At 44.5% G+C, this 18,809-nt stretch overlaps 1 protein-coding gene across 1 annotated transcript in view; it reads left to right on the top strand.

Moving 5' to 3' along the window:
* The first annotated feature begins 9,435 nt into the window (after positions 1–9,435).
* HIVEP2 (HIVEP zinc finger 2) overlaps positions 9,436–18,809 on the top strand; it is a 204,969-nt gene continuing 195,595 nt past the window's right edge. Inside the window, exon 1 of the mRNA XM_086708022.1 lies at positions 9,436–9,566. The gene's annotated coding sequence lies outside the window, so the exon portion shown is untranslated. The remainder of the gene's footprint in view (positions 9,567–18,809) is intronic.

Raw genomic sequence — 18,809 nt, 5'->3', positions numbered from 1 at the left:
TTAATCTCCAATGTCTATCCCCTTTTTACAAATCACCTACCCCATAAAGGAATTTTCCTCTGGCTCCTTGTGTCATCTCTTACATCATCTCTTATGACTTTCTCCCCCACGCCTCACCTCCCCTGTCTAGCCACACTGGCCTTTCACTTCCTTATGGCACGAACTGCTTCTTGTCTTAGGGATTTTACACTTTCAGTTCTCTCTTTCTGGGCCACTCTTTCCCTGCTTTTCCTCAGTCAGCCCAGATGTCAATGCTGCAGGTATCCCCTCAACCAGTATTATTCCACCCTACAGACTTACTCCCAACTGCCTCGTTTTATCTTTAATGTTATTTTTCATGATTTCACTACAAAGTCCAGAGGCCTCATCTGTTTTGTTCACCCCTGTATCTCTAGCGACCAAATGGTGCCCAGAACATAGGCACTTGATACACTATTTTTGGAACAAATAAAGACATAGAACTGATCAGTCAGTCGATCAATAAGTAGATAATAGACGTTTTCACTCAAAAACTAATGTATGGAGATAGAAATTATAATATTGATTACCTCAGGGGTATATTAGCTGGGAAGGGGCACAAGGGAGAATTCCGGAAGGTTAAAAATATTTTCCATCTTGGTCAGAATAATGGTTATACAAACACATGCACAAACATATGCAAAAATTAATATAGCTGTACACTTATGACTTAATTTGTATACATAAATTTAAAAAGTATATAAACTGTTGTGTTAATCCATCAGGGACTAGACTATATGCATGATAGTTGGTAAGCTTGGTACCACGGAAGCCTGGGTCGGGTATCTCTAAATGTCTAGCATATCAAATTTAAATAAATGCATCAAAAAAATAAATGTCCAGAGTAAGACCTTTGATTGTTGGAAAATAACTGTTGCCTTAGAGGACAGATCTAAGATCTACAACACAACAGGATGTCTTTCCAAAACCACATGTTCTTTTAATGTGGATCTGTCCTACCTATGTCATTATATAAGCCTTTTTTTAGCTAAGGGTGTCTCATGGCTTTTACACAGGGCCTAGGAAAAGATAAGAAGGCAGGAATAAAATATTAACTTTAGAACTTAGAGTCCTTGTTCACCACAATTTATCGTTGGCCCAGTCCTTGCTAGTTGAGGATTCCACAATCTAGATCAGAAGAAATGATTATAAAACAATGATGGGTACAACTAGAAGATACTCAAGGACATGGAGTTTATCAGTTTGCTAGACAGAAGTTTCTATATGCAAAACCATGCAATATTCTATATACGCAAGGATGTCAATGGGAAGTGGCATACTGAATAAGCGGTTCCTTTATGGAAACTTCTTTTAAAAAGGTATAAGACACATAATTAACTTTCTAATACTGTTACACTCCATGAAAGTCAATGCGAATGGTCTTGTTTATGTACACGGATTGTTCAAGGAATTGAATCTTAACCCTTGTGAGTAAAAAGTATTTTTGAAACGATTTGAATTTTCTATTGTTGAAATCTTTCTCAAGAGTCATGAATTTCTTCCTTCTCACAAAAGGTATTCTTGCAAAACACTCCTCTCTCCGTAGTTTGGGTTCAGCATGCATGTTGATGGTTGCATGGGACTATCTCAGCAGTTAATGTGTTGTTAACCTAGTAATAACTAGATGAACTTACCCCACTGCTTATCCATGAACTTTCAGTAGCTCTTTCCTTGGAGAGAACATTCTCCACTGGGTCTGGGATAATGTCCTCTAGTAGCATTTAATATAATGCTTTAATTTTACTACCTTATTTTACGTAAAATTTCTAGGTAAGGGCCTGAATCATTGCACAAGCTTTGTGACGACTATCGGACTTTGTTTTTGTTTGTTTGTTTTTTCTCCTCGTAACTCAAGGTTCAAAGCTATATAAAAAAAGGGCCAAATCTACCAGAGGTCTCACCAACAGATAGAATGGGAGTAGATCAAGTCACTATTCTCAGAAATCCTAAAGGTTTAAGGGCTGAGGGACCAATCATAAACTTCAGGGGCACCTAGGTGGCACAGTCAGTTGAGCATCTGACTTCAGCTCAGGTCATGATCTCACGGTTCCTGCATTTGAGCCCCGCATTGGGCTCTGTGCTGACAGATCGGAGCCTGGAGCCTGCTTCAGATTTTGTGTCTGCCTCTCTCTCTCTCTGTCCCTCCCCTGCTTGTGCTCGGTCTCTGTCTCTGTCTCTGTCTCTCTCTCTCTCAAAAATAAATAAAACATTAAAAAAATGAAAAAACATCATTGGCTAAATTCAAGAAAAATGCATTTTCCCCCAAAATGTTCTAAAGCTGATAATGAGAAATAACTCTTCTTGTTTCTGAGCATATAGTATATCAAATTTATATACTATACGCCATAAGTTTATATTATATGGCATAAGTTTAAGCCAAAATCTCTATCTCCTCATCCCTACCCATTATTTATCCACTCTCCCATATACATCAATTTCTTTGGAACTGGAAATTGATGTTTTGCCCTAAGAAACCACCACGAGAGCTTGGGAGGAATGTGAAAGTCCTCAATAAGCTCTGTGCCCTATTCTTCCCCTTTCTGCTCTCCTCTCTTCCTCTTCCTCCTTTTTTCTCTCACCCTGAGTTGTCAGCAGTTCCGATTTTAGAATCTGTGACTATAAGGGACACCCCTGGATGAGGAAGCAGAGGCCACTGCTTTGCTCTTGCCTAAGAAGCCTATGTCATCTTGGCACCCTCTCCACAGGTCCTGGGCAGAGCCTTTCTTGGTGGGCACCAAAGACCTAGCTTCCTCTTTGCCTCTCTGTCACTTCATACTCCCACACCCTTTCCCCTTCAGTCCGTGTCCTATTCCTAGACCTCTGTTGTTGCCCTACAGCACCCCTGCCCAAGCTTCAGGCCTCTCTGTCTCAACCCCAACCCCACCTCCCCATTCTATGCTTTGTCGAGATAAATCAGTTTGAATCCAAAGCTAGCTGTCACTCTGGAAAGGCAATCTAATAAATTAATCTCTCATAAGAAGTTAATGACTTAATAAGAGCTTAGGATATTAAGAGTTTGCTACTTGTATTTGGCTTGTAATGGATGATTTTTATAGATGCAAAGCCTTAAACCCAAGCGGTGACTGTTAGGAGGAAGAATTTCAACTACAGCCTATTTTGGAGTGGGGGAGGGTGATGGAAGACAGTACGATGGGGGAGGGCTAGCGTGATGGTCTTAAATTGCTAATGATGCCCCATAAGCCTACATTCTCCTACATCTAAGCGGGTAGGCACTTCAGGCGTTACTTACCCTGGACCGTCTTATTCTTGCTGGTGACTGTTTACCAATCTTTTTGTTCTCTAGTCTTCTGGTTTTCCATGACAGACCTCAGAACTCATCTTCCTTAGGATAAAGATCTGATGTGGGCAGCCCTTGAGCACTCTCTAGAAGGTAAGAAGCTAGTTTACTGGCTACTTAGCTGAAATGTGCAGAACCCTTCCATAAACTGTGGGCATGGCTGGTCCTAAACTAAACCAGAAAGTCATCAAAGTTTATTTATATTCTGCTCATCCCCACCATCTCACCTCTCTCTCACCCTTCTCTCCTCTGTGCATTCCGAATTCTGTGCCCAATAAACCTTCGCCCTGTCTTCACTCTTCTCATCCCCAGGGCTGGTTCATTCAGTGGGGCCTTTTGGTTCCTAACATATGTTTACACAGATGAAATCTGGCTCAAGTAAGAGCCACAAGAATATCTTTGAAGAATAAAAAGGGTCAGCTTGTCATAAGGGATCACATGAAACTTGAGGAATGTGATAAAGAGGGGAGGAGGAGGTTCTCAGGCAGCCAGCTAGCCCCATTTCAATCTGAGGAGCAAAGCGTAAAACACTTTTGCAAAGTGTAAAGCACTCTAGCTTGAATGAGAATAGGAGTCCCAGGTGGGGAGATGCTCCTTATGTACCATGGAGTTTTCCAGGCCCTGGAGTTTCCCAGAATTGTGAGGATTCTAATTTTACAAATTTAGGGGGCAGCCCAGACTTTTTAAAAAAGCATTTCGAAGAGATGTTTCTTGTGGTCTTTGGAATATACCTAGAGAAACTCTGGAGTATGGGGTGACACATGGTTGGTTGCAAGTCTATGAGATCTGCCTATCCTATGAGAGGCAGGAGGATGAACGCTTTATCCTTCAATCCTAATAGATGTCTACTTCGGTCTCAGTAAGTATGGCTCCAGCTGATTGGCCCTTAGTTACCATCCCCTCCCTCCAACCCACAAAGGAGGTTATAATGGGATAAAGAGACTGGTCTACTTTAACAATTCAACAAACAGTCAGATTTCTCCCTCAAAATTCTTTTCGTCAACTAATATTTGGAGTCCTAAGTTTTATTCTCACCACAAATCATGCAACTGCTTAATTCTTCTCCATGTACCAAGTAAAACAGGTGAGTAGAAAGTAGGCGGACCATCAAAAAGGTAGTTCTAAATCATTGCACTTTACTAAGACCCAAGGCTGTATTCCACTTACTCATCAGAACTCCATAGCAGGTAACTCCTTTAGAGTCTTATTTATAGTACTATAAATTTATCTGAGGGAATGGCATGCTAGCTAATTCATTTTACACAGTTTTATGGAGGGATTTACTACAGTGCCTTTTTCGAATTTACAGCCAGAAGGAATTAGGCACATCATCTTGACCAATTCCCTAACTCTAAAAATAGAGAAACCAAGGTCAGAAACTTAAGGGATATAGTGGACTCTCCCTTCCCACTAGGACCCCTCTTCTTTCTTTTGGGGACTGCTTTTTCCATGAGGACCACCCCCCACTCCAGGTCTAGGTATGAGCAATCAGATCACCCTACCGCCCAAACCCAGTGATTGGTCCAAGGCAAGGACCTGACTAAGGCTGCCTTGAACTGTCTGGGAAGAAGGTCTTTTCCCACTGGGGTTGCAAAATGGGAAAAGGATAATCTGGGACTGCTACCACCATCCTGCAGAATGTTTGTCTGAAGAGCAAAATCAAGCAGAGGTAGGAAGAGCTGAGACAGGGAGAATGGACCAGGGTGAGATCATTTAAGCCCCAGGAGCAGGCTAAGTTGCAATCTGGTTCTTCATTTCTAGTTGTGGGAGTCAATGAAGTCCTTTTCATTCATAAACTAGTGTGAGTTGAGGATTCAAACTTGTAACTGAGTTGTAACATGGACATGCCTGGTTCTGCAGCTTTATGCACAATGTGTCCTGATACTCCCTTCTCCTGCCTGGGTATATCAGTCTCCATGCTCTGTGGCAGGAAGGAAGGGTTGAGTTTTAGAATGCCTAAGCACAAACTGCATTATCTGCTAAAAATGCAGATTCCGAGGACCACAAAAATTCAAGTTTGGTGAGACTGGGTGGCAAAGGCCATAAACCTATCCCTTATCCAGGTTTTTCCTGAGTGGGAAAAGCCCTTAGAGCGACTTAGGAGGCTGTTATGTTCACTGGCTGTCACCTTCTGTTCCAGTCACACTGTTTCCCTTGAGGTCAACAAACATGCCAGACTTGCTCTGCTCGTAGAGCTTTATCTTCACTGTTCCTTCTACCTGAAAAGCTCTTTACTCCAGATACAGCTACGGCAAAACCGTTCCTTTTACTTACTGGCAGAAATGTCACTTTTGAGGAGTGACCTGTCCAATTCTGATCTCCCTATTTAATACGACAATGCAACACCCCTCACCCCACCCGTATCCCTTACCCTATTTTATAATTTTCCCCTGTAACTCTTTTTACCTTCCCTAGTTCTATAGCACTTCTTGTTTATTTTCTATCTCCTTCCCCCTCCATCTCCCTTCCTCCCCACTTCAGGAAAGTGGGCATCTTTCATTTGTTCACTGAGGCATCCAACGTATCTTCGGCACACAGCTGGCAAGCAAATAAATATTTTTTGAGTGAAAGTGCTTTCAGTTCAAGGTGATTTCTGACTCTCAAAAAATGCCATAGTGCCATGTGGACATTAATTATTTTACTTTCTTAATACTTCTTAATACAGATTGCCAGGATTTCTTTTCCTTTGAAATCGAGAAGCGGTAAGAAAAATAATGAGAAGAAAGTTCCTTCCTCATGGCTGATGCTGCATATGGGTGCCCAGTCTGGGTCACCTATACGCCACAGAGGCTCACTTTCCTTAGAGCTTCGAAGGGCCAAGTACACAGTTGACCATTGCTGATTTAGACTCTGGAGGTCTTCTGGGAAGAGAAGCTTTTCTGTTACCACATCACACTTGCTTATAAGCAACTGAACAGACACGTTGCTGCATTAGCAGCTGGACATAGGGATGCATGTACTTACAGACAGTGATTTTTTTTTTTTCTTTTACACATATTCACACGTTCTGCTTCCACTCAACTCAGGCTACCTTCTTCAGAGCCTGATGATTTTGGAACAAGGTAACAAGAACCCACGTTGGACTAAACATTAACCTTTAGTGGTGGGATCAGGTCATCAAAACTGATGTATATTTGCTTTTTAAAAAAAAAATATTTTAACTGCTCAATTAGCTGAGTACCTAATATTCACATTATGCCACTTAATTTAATGTTTTAAAGAGACATTTAAGTTTTCAACTAACATTCATTCTAGTGAAGCAAAATGCTGCCTGCTACTTTCCCTGCTCAGTTTCTGGAAGTTTGGGCAGCTGCTGCTGTGTGTGCTGAAGGGAAATTGGATTCTTAAAGAAACTGCTTAATCTTGTCTATTAAGCAATTAAATAAAATGGGCTCTCGGAGGGTGTAGCAGGCGGGTTTGGAAGTGAAAAAACATTTCGAAAATCATGTTTTGCGTTTAAAATGGATGTTTAAAAATGCAACGGCATACATTTAAGAGAAAATGATGATTTGGGGAGTTTTTATTAAGTGCTTCAAGTTAAGTCAAGAAAGTCTGAATATTAAAGAACTTATACAATGACAGGAGAAGCCGCTTTAGTGGAAGTAGGCCCTGAATTTAAATTAGATCAACCTAAAAGGACACTGAAATTTATTCCAAATCGTTCAGATGTTTCTCCTTTGAAGAAAATCCCCATCAAAAAGGGTATCGCCACTTTATTCTGCAGAGTTGTCCTTCAAAGCAGTGTCGCCACTGCACGGGGACCTCAGAAATACACTGATTATAGGTCGAAATGAAAAACAAAACAAACCAAAACCGAAACCAGCAGTGCTGTTGTCGAAGTCATTCAAGGGGCTGTCCTCCCTTTTAATGTATTCGTTTTTAATGAAAAGGGAAGGGAGTATTTGATATATCCTGACACTTGGTCCCTTTCCGCGAAATCTGAAACTTGAGACGCAAAACATTCCGCAGTTGTTGGTGAAATACCTGCCTTAAAAGCAGAACCACACTGAATGTCTTTGGCCCGGAATTCCAGAGACTAATTTCCACCCCTCCCACGGAGTCACCTGCTCAGGGGGAACCCCGGCCAGAAATCCGGGTCGCGCCAGGTCAAATCTTGCGCGTCTCTTGTTTACTCCGCCCGGGGCAGGGCGGCGGCGCGGCCGGGGGGTGGGGAGGCCGCTCGGGCCCGCGGTGTCCGGGGCACTAGGCTCCGCTCAGCTCGGCGCGGGTGCTCGGGCGCCCAGGAGGGGCCGCGCGCGGTCCCCGCCGGGCGGGGGACCAGCCGGAGGAGGCGCTCCCGGCGCCCGCCCGGCCCTGCCGCCACTCGCCGCGGCCTCCGGGGAACCTCCCCCGAGGGTGCACACGAGTCCACACACGCAGGGTAACGGCTCGAGGGAGCCCCGGAATCCCCCGGGTGTCGCTTGGCAGGGGAGGAAGCCCAGGGTCCCTGTCCCCACTAGCCTGGGATTCCCTCGTCCGTGGGCCCCGGTCTCCCTGCGCGGGCTGCGATTTCACTCGAGTCCCCTCTTGGGCGAGGGAAGCGCGCGGGTGGAGGCAGCGGCTAGCCCCGGGTCCCAGCGCGGCCCACCGGGAAACTGGTAGCAATAACCCGCGCAGCTGCCCATGCGGGCTTGAATACCCTCGAGAGGGCGGGCCGCGTGTCCCAAGCGGGGTGCGCCTAGGGCGCCCCGGTGAGTGACCCCAGGGAAGGCATTTGGGGCATTTCGAACGCGTGAAAAGTTCGTGCTTCTGCAGGGGCACGGAAAGTGCTAGTAAAACGCTTTGCAAAGCTCCAGAATGCAGCCGGGAGCTAGTCTGATTTTTTTTTTTTCTTTTTTTTTGACTGTAACAACCGTGAGGACGGGCGAGGGCGAGGAAGGGGATCAGAGGTACACGGACAAAGTCATAATGACAATACTAATTATTATATAATTTTGTGATCAAGACAGGGAACGATTAAACGAGGAAATGGGGAAGATGGGGGGGGGGGCTTCCACGTCCCTAAAGGAAATTCTCAGGCTCTTGGAGACGCCCAAGTTTTTTTTTTTTTGCATGACAAGTAGAGACTGGTTCTCGGGGGAGTTCCCCGATCCGAGCGAGCGGGAGCGCGGCCCTGGTCTTCCCGCCCCGAGCGGCCGCAGCGGGGCCAGGCCCTGCCCTCCCGGCCGCCTCCCTCCCCCGCCGCCCCGCCGCCCCGCGCGCCGCACATCCCTCTCCAGCTTGCCGACTCCAGACTGGTTTTTCTGGTTCAGCCTCCCTCCCTGGGACGCGCTGGGGGATCCGATGACGTCGCTGGCTGAGTCTCTCCCTCTTCCTCCCTCCTTCCCTCCGCCTCTCCCCCCGCCCGCCCTCGCCGCGCACTCCTCCTAGTAACTTCTGTTCGGGGAGGCGCTGCCAGGAATAACCCGGTGCGTCCACAGCCCGGGAGGGGAGGCGGCCGCTGCGGCTCCCGCACGCAGACTGCTTGCGGCCCGGGCCTCGCGCTCCCTCGCGAGCCCCGCGGCCCCTGCCCTGGGCCCATCTCCGTATAGTGTCAGAAAAATAAATAAAGGAAAGAGGAGCCTGGGCTGGCGGTCGGGATCTCTTCCCTCCCTCCGCGCCCGCCCTCCCTCTGTCCTTAAGGAAATGCTACCAGACACCCCCCACCAGACACGCTCAGCCTTGGCGAGGAGCGGCCGCCGCGGCAGCGAGAACAAGGGCACCAGGGGGGTTTCCTCCTCCTCCTCCTCCTCTCCCTCCTCTTCCTCCTTCTCCTCTCCGTCCTCCTCCTCCTCCTTCTCAGCGGTGACTTTCCAGGTGAGCGGCCGCCGCTGCTGCGAGGATCCCCCTTGCCCGCTCGGGCTCGGGCCACCGCGTCGCGCCCTCCTCCCGCCCCTGTCACCCGGCGGCGGCCGGGAGCTGACAGCCGCCCGAGGGGCTCGCGGCCCGGAGGCGGGCAGCCGGCGGGAGGCGGGCTGGAGGTGAGAGGGTGGAGAGGAGGCGAGCGGGGCGCCGCCGAGCGCTGTCTCTCCCCGCCGGAGGAGGGTCTCCACAAAAACATCTTCGGGGACTGTGGCACAAGTCTTGGCCAAGTTGAGTCCTGGACCTTGAGGCTCCCCGGAGCCCGGAGCAACTTGGAGGGTCTCCTGGCTCGTTAACGATATTTCTACACGTCTCGACTTTGGGGTGCTGGGTGCAGCCTTGGGGCGCGCGGAGGGCGGACCGACCATTTGGGAGCGCAGAGCGGCGGGAATCTAGGTTTCTCGGCTCGGTAAGTGGCCTAGGCGCCGTGTTTTTCCTGCCTCCTTCAGCATTGGGAGCTTGTTTCACTTTATACTGAAATCGCCTCCGCCGGACTCGGTCGCGTCTGGCGGCGCGAGCCCCCAGCCCCTTCCCGGCGTGGCGAGGGTGAGGGTCGGAGGGGGCGGGGATGGGGGAGACCTCGTCCGGGGGGGGGTGGTCCGGCGCGTCGGGAAATGCGGGGAATACCCTGGCCGAGGATCTATGCAGATGAGGGGAGGCTGCTTTGCGTAATGTCCTGGGGGGAGGGGGCCGCGCGGGAGCGCTGGAGGCAGGAATGTGCCTGGTTACTAATGAGGGACGTGCACCGGCGCGCACCGCCGGGCCACCGCTGCGGCTGCCGCGGCCGCCGGCCGCCCGTCGTCAGGTAGCGGGGGAGGGGGCCGCGGGCGGGCGGCGGGCGCTCGGCGCGGGCCGGGGGCGGGCGGGCGGCGCGGGGGCCGGGCCGCCGGCCTGCGGCCGAGCGAGCGCGGCGAAGGCTGCTAGCTGTTGGCATTTCAGTGACTCCTTTCTCCTCCCGAGCGAGGAAGGAAGGAAGGAAGGAAGGAAGGAAGGAAGGAAGGAAGGAGAGAAGGAAGGAAGCGAGGAAGGAGGGGACTGTCTCGATGGAAGGTTCAGGCGGAGGCGCCCTCGCCTTGCGGGTGCACCGGCCGCAGAGCGGCTCCCGGCGCGGCGGGCTGGCCGGGGGCGCGTGGAGACGGGTGGGGGCGGTTTGCATGCGTGTTCGTCTGTGCGTCTGCCCGGGGACCGGGAAGGGACATGTGTGTTTGGGTTCTGCACTGTGGGGAGCTGGGTCTGCGCCTTTATGTCTGTTCCCTGAAGTGGGTGGAACGTTGGCCCGTTCCGGGAATGTTCCATGACGTGGTGCAGCCACAGGAAGGGGGTTAACGAGGGGGCTCTCTGCCGCGGCGGCTCTGCCGGCTGCTATCAAAGCAGATGTGCTGCTGCTCCTCCTCACTCACCTCCCTTCACCCCTCCCCCGCCTTTGCATTCTGTGCGTCTGGTGTTGGTAGGGGCGAGACAGGAAAACACTGCTCAGTGTGGGGGTGTGTGTAGGGGGTGGGGGTGATGTATGTGTGGTGTCTGTCGTATTTGGTGGGGGAGACTCCAGATTAGCTCTGACACCCCAGCTGTTATCGCAGATCGGTGCGCTTTATACGCATGTGCCTCTCGCGTTCTGTCCCTCTTACATAACACATCCAGTGCAGCAGAGGACACGAGAAAATGCGACCCCCAACTCTCCGAGCCCAAATTGGGTGAGGGGGTAGAAGGTCATGAAGTGTCCCTTCGTGTTGTCCTTCAGGGACGTGGCTTCCAGTGGAAAAAGGGAGGAGGGGAAGGAGGGTTTTCTTCAAGTGGCTCCTCTCCTGACTTGAAAGCATCTAACTGAAAAAGGACGGCAGGAACTAGTCCTCTCTAATGGGAAAGCTTTTACAGGCTTCGCCGAGGGAAAGTGGGTACTTTAACCTCGGGAGTGCAGAGAAGACAGAGGGTCCTTAATAGACACTTAGAGCAGCCGAGCAATAATATGTGTGGGGTAGGGGGGCAGTGGGGATGGCTTTGAGGGGACGGGAGCACTAACCTGATAATAGGTTTCGCTGGAGGCCTTAGGACACCTGTAATGGCTTAGAATTCGCACAGGAAGCAGTGTGTGCAACTGACATTGCAAAAGCCTTATTCTCTGCACAGTTTCTTAGGCCTAAAATGAACATAAAAAGGCTTGTTTCCGGTACTTTCATTATAATGGAAAATTTGAACCGATTGTTCTCCTTCCTTTTTTGCCATTTTAAAAATAACTCAGTCTACCTCCAAATAAATATTGGTGCTCTCTCCCACCCCCAAAGGCTAGACCTTGATAATTCACAAGAGAACTGTGTTTTTCTAGCATACTCAGGGCTCTAGTCAAGGGCTATTGATTTTTCTCTTCAGTACAGTTGTTTCTTTTGTAGCGCATAATCAAGCCCAGAAATTACTTGAAATATTAATAAGATCCTTTTTAATTAAATTTGCAATGATCTGTCCTCCTGGAAAAGGCCATTTAACTTTATTAGAAACATTTCCTCCAGTGATAAAGTAATATTTGGTGATATTTGTCCTTGAGCAAACCAAGTTATTTTAAATATTTGCATATGTATGTACAGAGATGTATGTTACACATAGGATATATGTATTTATTACATATATATTAGAATTTGCAGATGTCTTTTTCTTTTTTACCCTATAAAAGTGCCCAAACAAGATTTTAACCAAGTAGATTGTGTAATGAGTAGATTGGGTTTGATTTTTAGGATATAGGCTAGATGGTTTATCAAGTCAGAAATACCCTCTACGTGATAGCATTTTCATTAAGATGAAATTCCTGTGGAACACTAGGAAATCATGTTACCAGATGAGAAGTGTGCATTTTTATTTTGAGGCGAAAAAGATTTACCAACATCCACTAAATGATAGTGTGCTTTTGAAGTGTCATAATCCCTTTTGACCACTAGGTTTGAAATATGCAGTATATTTCTTATGTACAGAAAAATGTTACATGACAATGGTGAATCTTTTGAAAATTGTCTGAGTGTCTTGCTTTGAACATGGGTCAGGTATAAAACAAAATTCATTTGCTGGCATCTATATTTCTGTTACAATGATTGTGTTTTATGAGGTTGGCGTTTTTAGAGATTGCTTATATTTATGTAACGGTGTTTATGATTAAATTGATGTGAAATTGACTTGGGGACAATTTGGGGGAGTGGTAGCATATTAATGATGGTACCAATTTAAAATTTAACTGATTTTTAACATGTTAGATCCTTGTGGAGGTGTTTGGAAAAAATTCACTGAAGTAGGTAAGGCATTTCTATGTTTCTATTAAACATGGGATATGAAGGTGAATTTACTCTATGGGTGTTATCACATAATGAAGTCATGTCATTTGACTACATTGAAAGATTAGCCAGTGGAATCTTTTGATTGATCGGGCTCCTTTTACACAAGATGTGTTTTCAAATGTTCTTGTTACTATGAAAACAAAACAGAGAGAACACGAATGCAGGCGTTCCCCGTGAAATAATGGTACGTGTGTCTGCTTGAGCTTTTGACACTTCGTCACTATTCAGAAAAATCAGGTTTTGTTTTTTTATGCTGATTCCATTTTAAAATGAGGATTTTTTTTTTTTTAAAGAATCTGCCTATTTTGAATTTTAAAGCAGGGTTTATTTCAACAGTAACAATGATAACATATAGTCTATTTGTGTTGCTTTAGATTTTTCAGTTATCAGTAATTAGCTGAAGTTAATCTGAAAGCTTCAACATAGAAAAGTAGTTTTAAAGAGCTATAGAAAATGTTATTTGGCATGAGTGAAAAGCGTCCTCCTTTAGAGTGTGGAAGAATTTAATTCCTGAGGTAGCGACTATTGTAATAAGGGAAAGGTGGTTAAGATCAACTGGGTGGATAGTTTGGGATCAAACAGGTTGCTACTCACCTAAGTCTGTTCAAAATAAACACTGTTTTCAAATTTTGGTTCCTAGTCAGCATCAACAGGACTCTGTACTGGTCTGTGTAACAGTCCTGTAGGTGGAGAAATGGTTCACAATTTAAACCTTCACCTAAAATTCCAATGCTGTGCTTCTAGTTAATGAGTTTATAAACGAATTCACCATGAATCCATATTTTGGCTAAAACAGGGTATGTAAGCATTGCAGCTTTCTAAGTGATATAAAAAGGAACAGAGGAAGTCTGCTATCTCAACTCAATGGACTTCAGGTTTCATAAGGAACTTCACACTATTAGTGTGTATAGGGTTGCTGTAACCACATAGGCAGAGACTTCATTTATCTTGAGTAAAACCTCAGTGAATATTCCAGTGAGGTTTCTCAATGCTTGAAGCTGTGAATGAGGACTGAGAGAAAATGGGAAAACCTTGTGAAAATAAGATTGTGCTTATTTGAAGGAAATAATATACGTGATACAATTTTCCACTTGTTCCTTATACTTGATCACAACAACAACAACAACAACAACAACAACAAAAGCACTGCTTTCTATATGCTATTTATGGCATTGCTAACAAAAAGGAAGTTGTAAGTCAGTATTTGTAGCTGTGAGATGGCCCTAAGTAATTTGGACAAATATTTCAGCACTTCATCTATCATTGTGACATAACCAGTCTTCACGTATAAGAGGATAACACAGCATACTTGATCTGTACGATCTTTGGCTTCTGTGATGTTGATCCTGGCTACTAGCATTAAGAGAGACATAGGGCTATACTATCTTCAAGACTGAGTTTAGAATAGAATCAGAACTGCTTAATAATTTGTGTCACTATTTTTCTGAGCCAAATGTGTGCTAATCTTAACACATACTCATATTATTTGTCATTTGAGGTGTTAATTATGGCATTTGATCTATTCTACAAGTGTCTGTAACTGTAGATTTCCTATCTGCTTAAAATTTGAAGTCTGACTAGGTAGACATATTTGAAGAAAGTGCTTTGGAGAGAAGAGATGAAAATGATGCTTGTGTGCCTGAAGACACGGGGCAGAGAGCAGGTGGGGTTTGACCTACAACTTCTGGGTCACATGGTGATTGGATGTAAGGTCAGGAAGTACTCAGGGCTAGGCAACATTTTTGACTTGTCACTCACATATAGTCTTAGCTCTTTCTTCAGAGTACTATGACAAGTGACCCAGTCATCATTGATCAATACAACTTATTCATCCGTTTATTCAACAAGTATTTATTATGGATTAGGCTTTTGGTAGACACCAAGGATATAATGATGATCCAGACCAGAAAAGGAGCTTCTAATCTAGTGCGCTTGACAGATATGAGGCATGAGGTGAGCCAATATTCATAAAGCCACATTAGTTACGAGTGCTCTCAAAGAAACAGAGAGGAGCGTATCATAAGTGTATACACCTATTAATAAGTGTATACACCTATTAATGAGTGTATAAAAATAAGCACTATATCACCCTTGTCTGAAGAGGTAATATTTGAGCTGAGACTGAAGAATAAACTATGGTCAAGTGGAAAGAGGTGGAGAGAAAGAGTGTATTGTACAAAGAGGGAATAATGCAAATATCTTGAGATTGGGGGATGTACAGTGCTTTGAGGAATTGAAAGCAAGCCAGTGGGGCCAAGGGTACATAACTAGAGAAATGAGACGAGGTGTGGCCAGATTACGTGGTCAGTGCCACATGGATGATTATCTAACCTGGCATAAATGGGCATTGTCCTTGGAAAATCAGGACGTATGACATACTATTGGCTATGTCAGAAGTAGATCATTGGAGAAAGAATTTTGGGGGGCAGGGTCTAGAAGTTGGAGGAGCCTTATGTATAACATGTGTCTCTTCACAAGTACTTCAACGTCAGTGGCCCTTGACCCCTGGAGGTTTGTTACGACTCCATGTGCTAACTTCGGTTTGAGGGGTTTAATTGTAGGTTAGCTTATTATTATTTGCAGGTAATTTTTCTAAGAATAAATAATTTAAATTAAAAAATACTTATTTGAGGATCAAGTTAACTGAATTGGTCAACACCGTTGATTCACTTACTTAATGAATAACTACCAGTTCCGAGGTCTTTCAAGGTCATTGTTTGAAGAACCGATTAATCTTTAGAACCCTGCATAAGCTGGATCTATATGTTTCTAAACAGCTAGTGAAACATTCAAGTCCCCAGATAATTTCTCTTCATGACTGCAAATACTGGAACCTTTGGAAAAATTTAGTTCTTTTTTTTTTTTTCTTTTTTACCTTCTGTATGATTAAGGGTCAACGTAATACAAAAGAGTGGAAAAAGAGGTTAGTGAAAATAACATTCCTTTATGTAATCTTGGGCTCCTACTCCATTTTGTCAACTGTTATCACTTAATTAATTTGCTCCCTGTTTTAAAATTCATACAATATAGAAATTTCAATTTAGGTGGCAAAAACAGTCAGTTTATGGAAGGGGAGCTCCAAGCTTAGGCTCTGGAGTCAGACTGGGGGGGCAGAATATGAGTAATTGAGAGATAAGAGGATGATGATCCTTGACTTGAATTTTTACAATCTAGAGAAGACATATGGCTTGTTAAATAAACTTTACTAAAACGTACGAGCAAAACTATAATATAAATGGAAGCTTTTTTTTTTTTTTTCCATCTGCAAAGATTAGAGGGTCTTTGTGGGAGGAAGTAAATTTTGGTCGGGGGCCTTGAAAGTTGAGTAGAATTTCAGTAAATCCTACTAAGAGGGAAGGGCGGGGCACATTGAATTTGATTTGGAGTGGTGGGACATTGTTGTGCCAAGGGAGAGGAAGAGTTCGGCGAACCTGGAAAGGTCCATTGGTTCCAGACCATGTGGGCCATGAAGCCCTCCTGAGAAAGCTGGATTTCACCTAAGGTTTTTCAGCAGAGGAGTGATGCTATGATGTGTGGGTGTTCCGAAAGATTATAAACGTCTAGGGGATGAATAGCTTGGTGGCAGGTGGCCATTAAATTGGTATAAGGCCCCAAAAGACGTAATGAAGGTTGACACCACTGCATGACAGTGTGAACTCTTTTGTCTTGTTCATGGACATCTTAATAATAAATAACAAAAGTGATTAAGTATTTTGATAAACATGGTCAAATACGTACAGCAGATCATCAGTCTGAGCTGTGTCTTCAGTATACAGTACTGCATTTTTAGTTTAACCTACTCTGCAACTCTTTCCTCGGAACAGTCTTCATAAATAGTAATAGTGAAAGTTGGCCACCAAAGAAACGATAACTTATAAAAATGGCTATACTTAAAATGATAACGCACTTATGTTTTTAGGTGTAAATATTTAAGGAATGGATAGATGATTCGTTTTGTGGCTCATTAGAATACTGGTTTTTAACTGATACCCAGTTGTATCTAAATCATGACAATACTGGACGGATAGTGTAGGGCAGTGTATTTGGAAGGCAGTGTTTTTGACAAAGATTTATCTGGTGGTTTCATTTTCTCTGAAAAAGAAAGCAGGAGATCAGCAAAGCTCTTGTTATTTGCATTGTGGCAGATTCACTTGATTTCTGAAGGCCAAGAAAAAGGTGGGACTTTTCAAACTAGGTGGTGGGGAAATGTCAGACACACCCTCGTTTGTATTTGCTTAGGGGGCCTTAGGCATGCATATATGTACAGGTATGCATGTGTGCATGCATGCACATGTATACTAATCTTAGAAAATCGTATGTATTTAGTGAGAAAGAAAAATTTGATACTTCAAATACAAGCATGAATTTTCATCCTGATAGTTGCAGAAAGAATTTCTTTTAAAATGGAGATTAGGTCTAATTCCATATAAAGAAGATTATAGCAAAGGTAATTTAAATTGTAAGTAGCTTTGTTCACTAAAATGCTAGATTCATTTGAAACAGTGTTTTATTTCTTTTGGAAGCCAGACAACTAGTTTAATAGTGTACATATGAAACACTAATTTGGCTTGTTAATTGGATGCAATTAAACTGAGGTTATTTTATACTGCTTAATTGTCTGAAAATTACACGTGTTGCCATGCCTGTGTAATGTGAGGCAAAAACTGGGACTATCGTGGAAGTAGAGGTGGAGGGACATAAGGTCTAGAAGTGTCTTTGCAATTAGCTTTCTGTAAAAACTTGGAAACAAGTCCTTTAAACTCTCTGGACTTCATTTGGAAACGAAAGGATTGGAACAGATGGGCTTCTAAAGCCTCTTCCAACTCATCATCTATCAGTTTATAAATTCTACTTTGTAGTTATAGAGAATGCAGTGTCATTATATTCTGTAATTATGGTATTACGAGGATGAACTAAACACTTTTATAAAATCAGCACAGTGCCAATTTAGCAAATCCGTTAGAAGGAAGGGCATGTAGGCTGAAGGAGCGCTTATTCTGTGCCAGGCTGCTCACCAGGCACTCTCCAGTGACAGCCGTGAGAAGATTTGGTATTATTACCTTCATGTTTACACTTAAGGGGATTGAGACTCAGAAAGGTTAAATGGTGTTTGCAGGGACAACTCTGATAGTCAGTAAGGAAGTATGATTTGAACTCAGGGTGTTAGGCTGCAAACACAATTGGTCTTTTCACCATTTCATGCAGCAGCATAAGCAACGGTTAAACAGCAAAATTTTTGCAAAAATTAAAAAATTAAATTGCCAACCATTTTGATCACTTTGCACGGTGTTTAATCTTAGTAGTTTAGGCATACCCGTCAGTGTGATACACACTGTATGAAGGAGGTAGCCTTGGGGCTAAGAGCTTGGATTTAAAGTCTGACAGAACAGGGTAAATTCCAGCACCACCACCAACTCTAGGGAATTTCGGAAGGTCAGTTAACCTCCTGCAGGTTACAAAATGAGGATGATAATATCTGCTTAAGTGTTGTTGTGAAGTTTTTTAATGAGAATATGTGTACCTGTCTCACTGAGCACATAGTAAAACGTTAAATATCTGGCAGCTATGATTATTATTATGAAGAAATTACACCAAGGGTGCCTGGGTGGCTCAGTCGGTTAAATGCCCGACTTTGGCTCAGGGCATGATATCGTGGTTTGTGAGTTCGAGTCCCACGTCTGGCTGTGTGCTGACAGCTCGGAGCCTGGAGCCTGTTTCATATTCTGTGTCTCCCTCTCTCTTTCCCCCTTTACCCTCCTGCTCTGTCTCTCAAAAATAAATAAAAACATTAAAAAAATAAAAAATAAAAGAAGAAATTACACCAAAAGAAAAGAAAAACACAGGAGAACCTAATTTTGTTGTGACAGTAAAATGATCAATTTCACATTTTCAAGTGGTCTATTAAACTCGATGGCAATGGTTTAAGAAGCGATGTCAAAATGCCCATGTTTCTCAGCAGTTAACAAATGAAAATATCAATTACAGTTTGGGGTATTTTTCATTCAGCTCAGACAGTGCTACACTAGTGAGGTGAACTAAATTCTCTGGTTCTTTGTGGATCATCCTTCTGGAGTTTTGTGGCCTAAAAATAGCCTCTAGGGCCTGAAATTACCCAACTTGAACTTCTACGTAAATCGCAAGAGCTGGAGAACCAGTGTTTACTCATGAGGCCTTGGGCTTGCTTAGGAGACACAACTGGAGTGTTCCCGGGACTGCTGACTTTTAAACAAACATTTATTAATTCAACAAAAATTTATTAAGCGCCTACCTGCTCTGGGAAAGGTGCTCTTCTAGACACTGGGGATTCATCAGTGAATAAAATAGCTAAAAAAAAA

This window comes from Puma concolor, chromosome B2 (genome assembly GCF_028749965.1).
Source record: "Puma concolor isolate L17-30 chromosome B2, mPumCon1.1.hap2, whole genome shotgun sequence".
In the NCBI taxonomy this organism is placed as follows: Eukaryota; Metazoa; Chordata; class Mammalia; order Carnivora; family Felidae; genus Puma; species Puma concolor.
The sequence above is the reverse complement of the archived record's forward strand: the minus strand, read 5'-3'. Positions and strand labels throughout refer to the sequence as shown.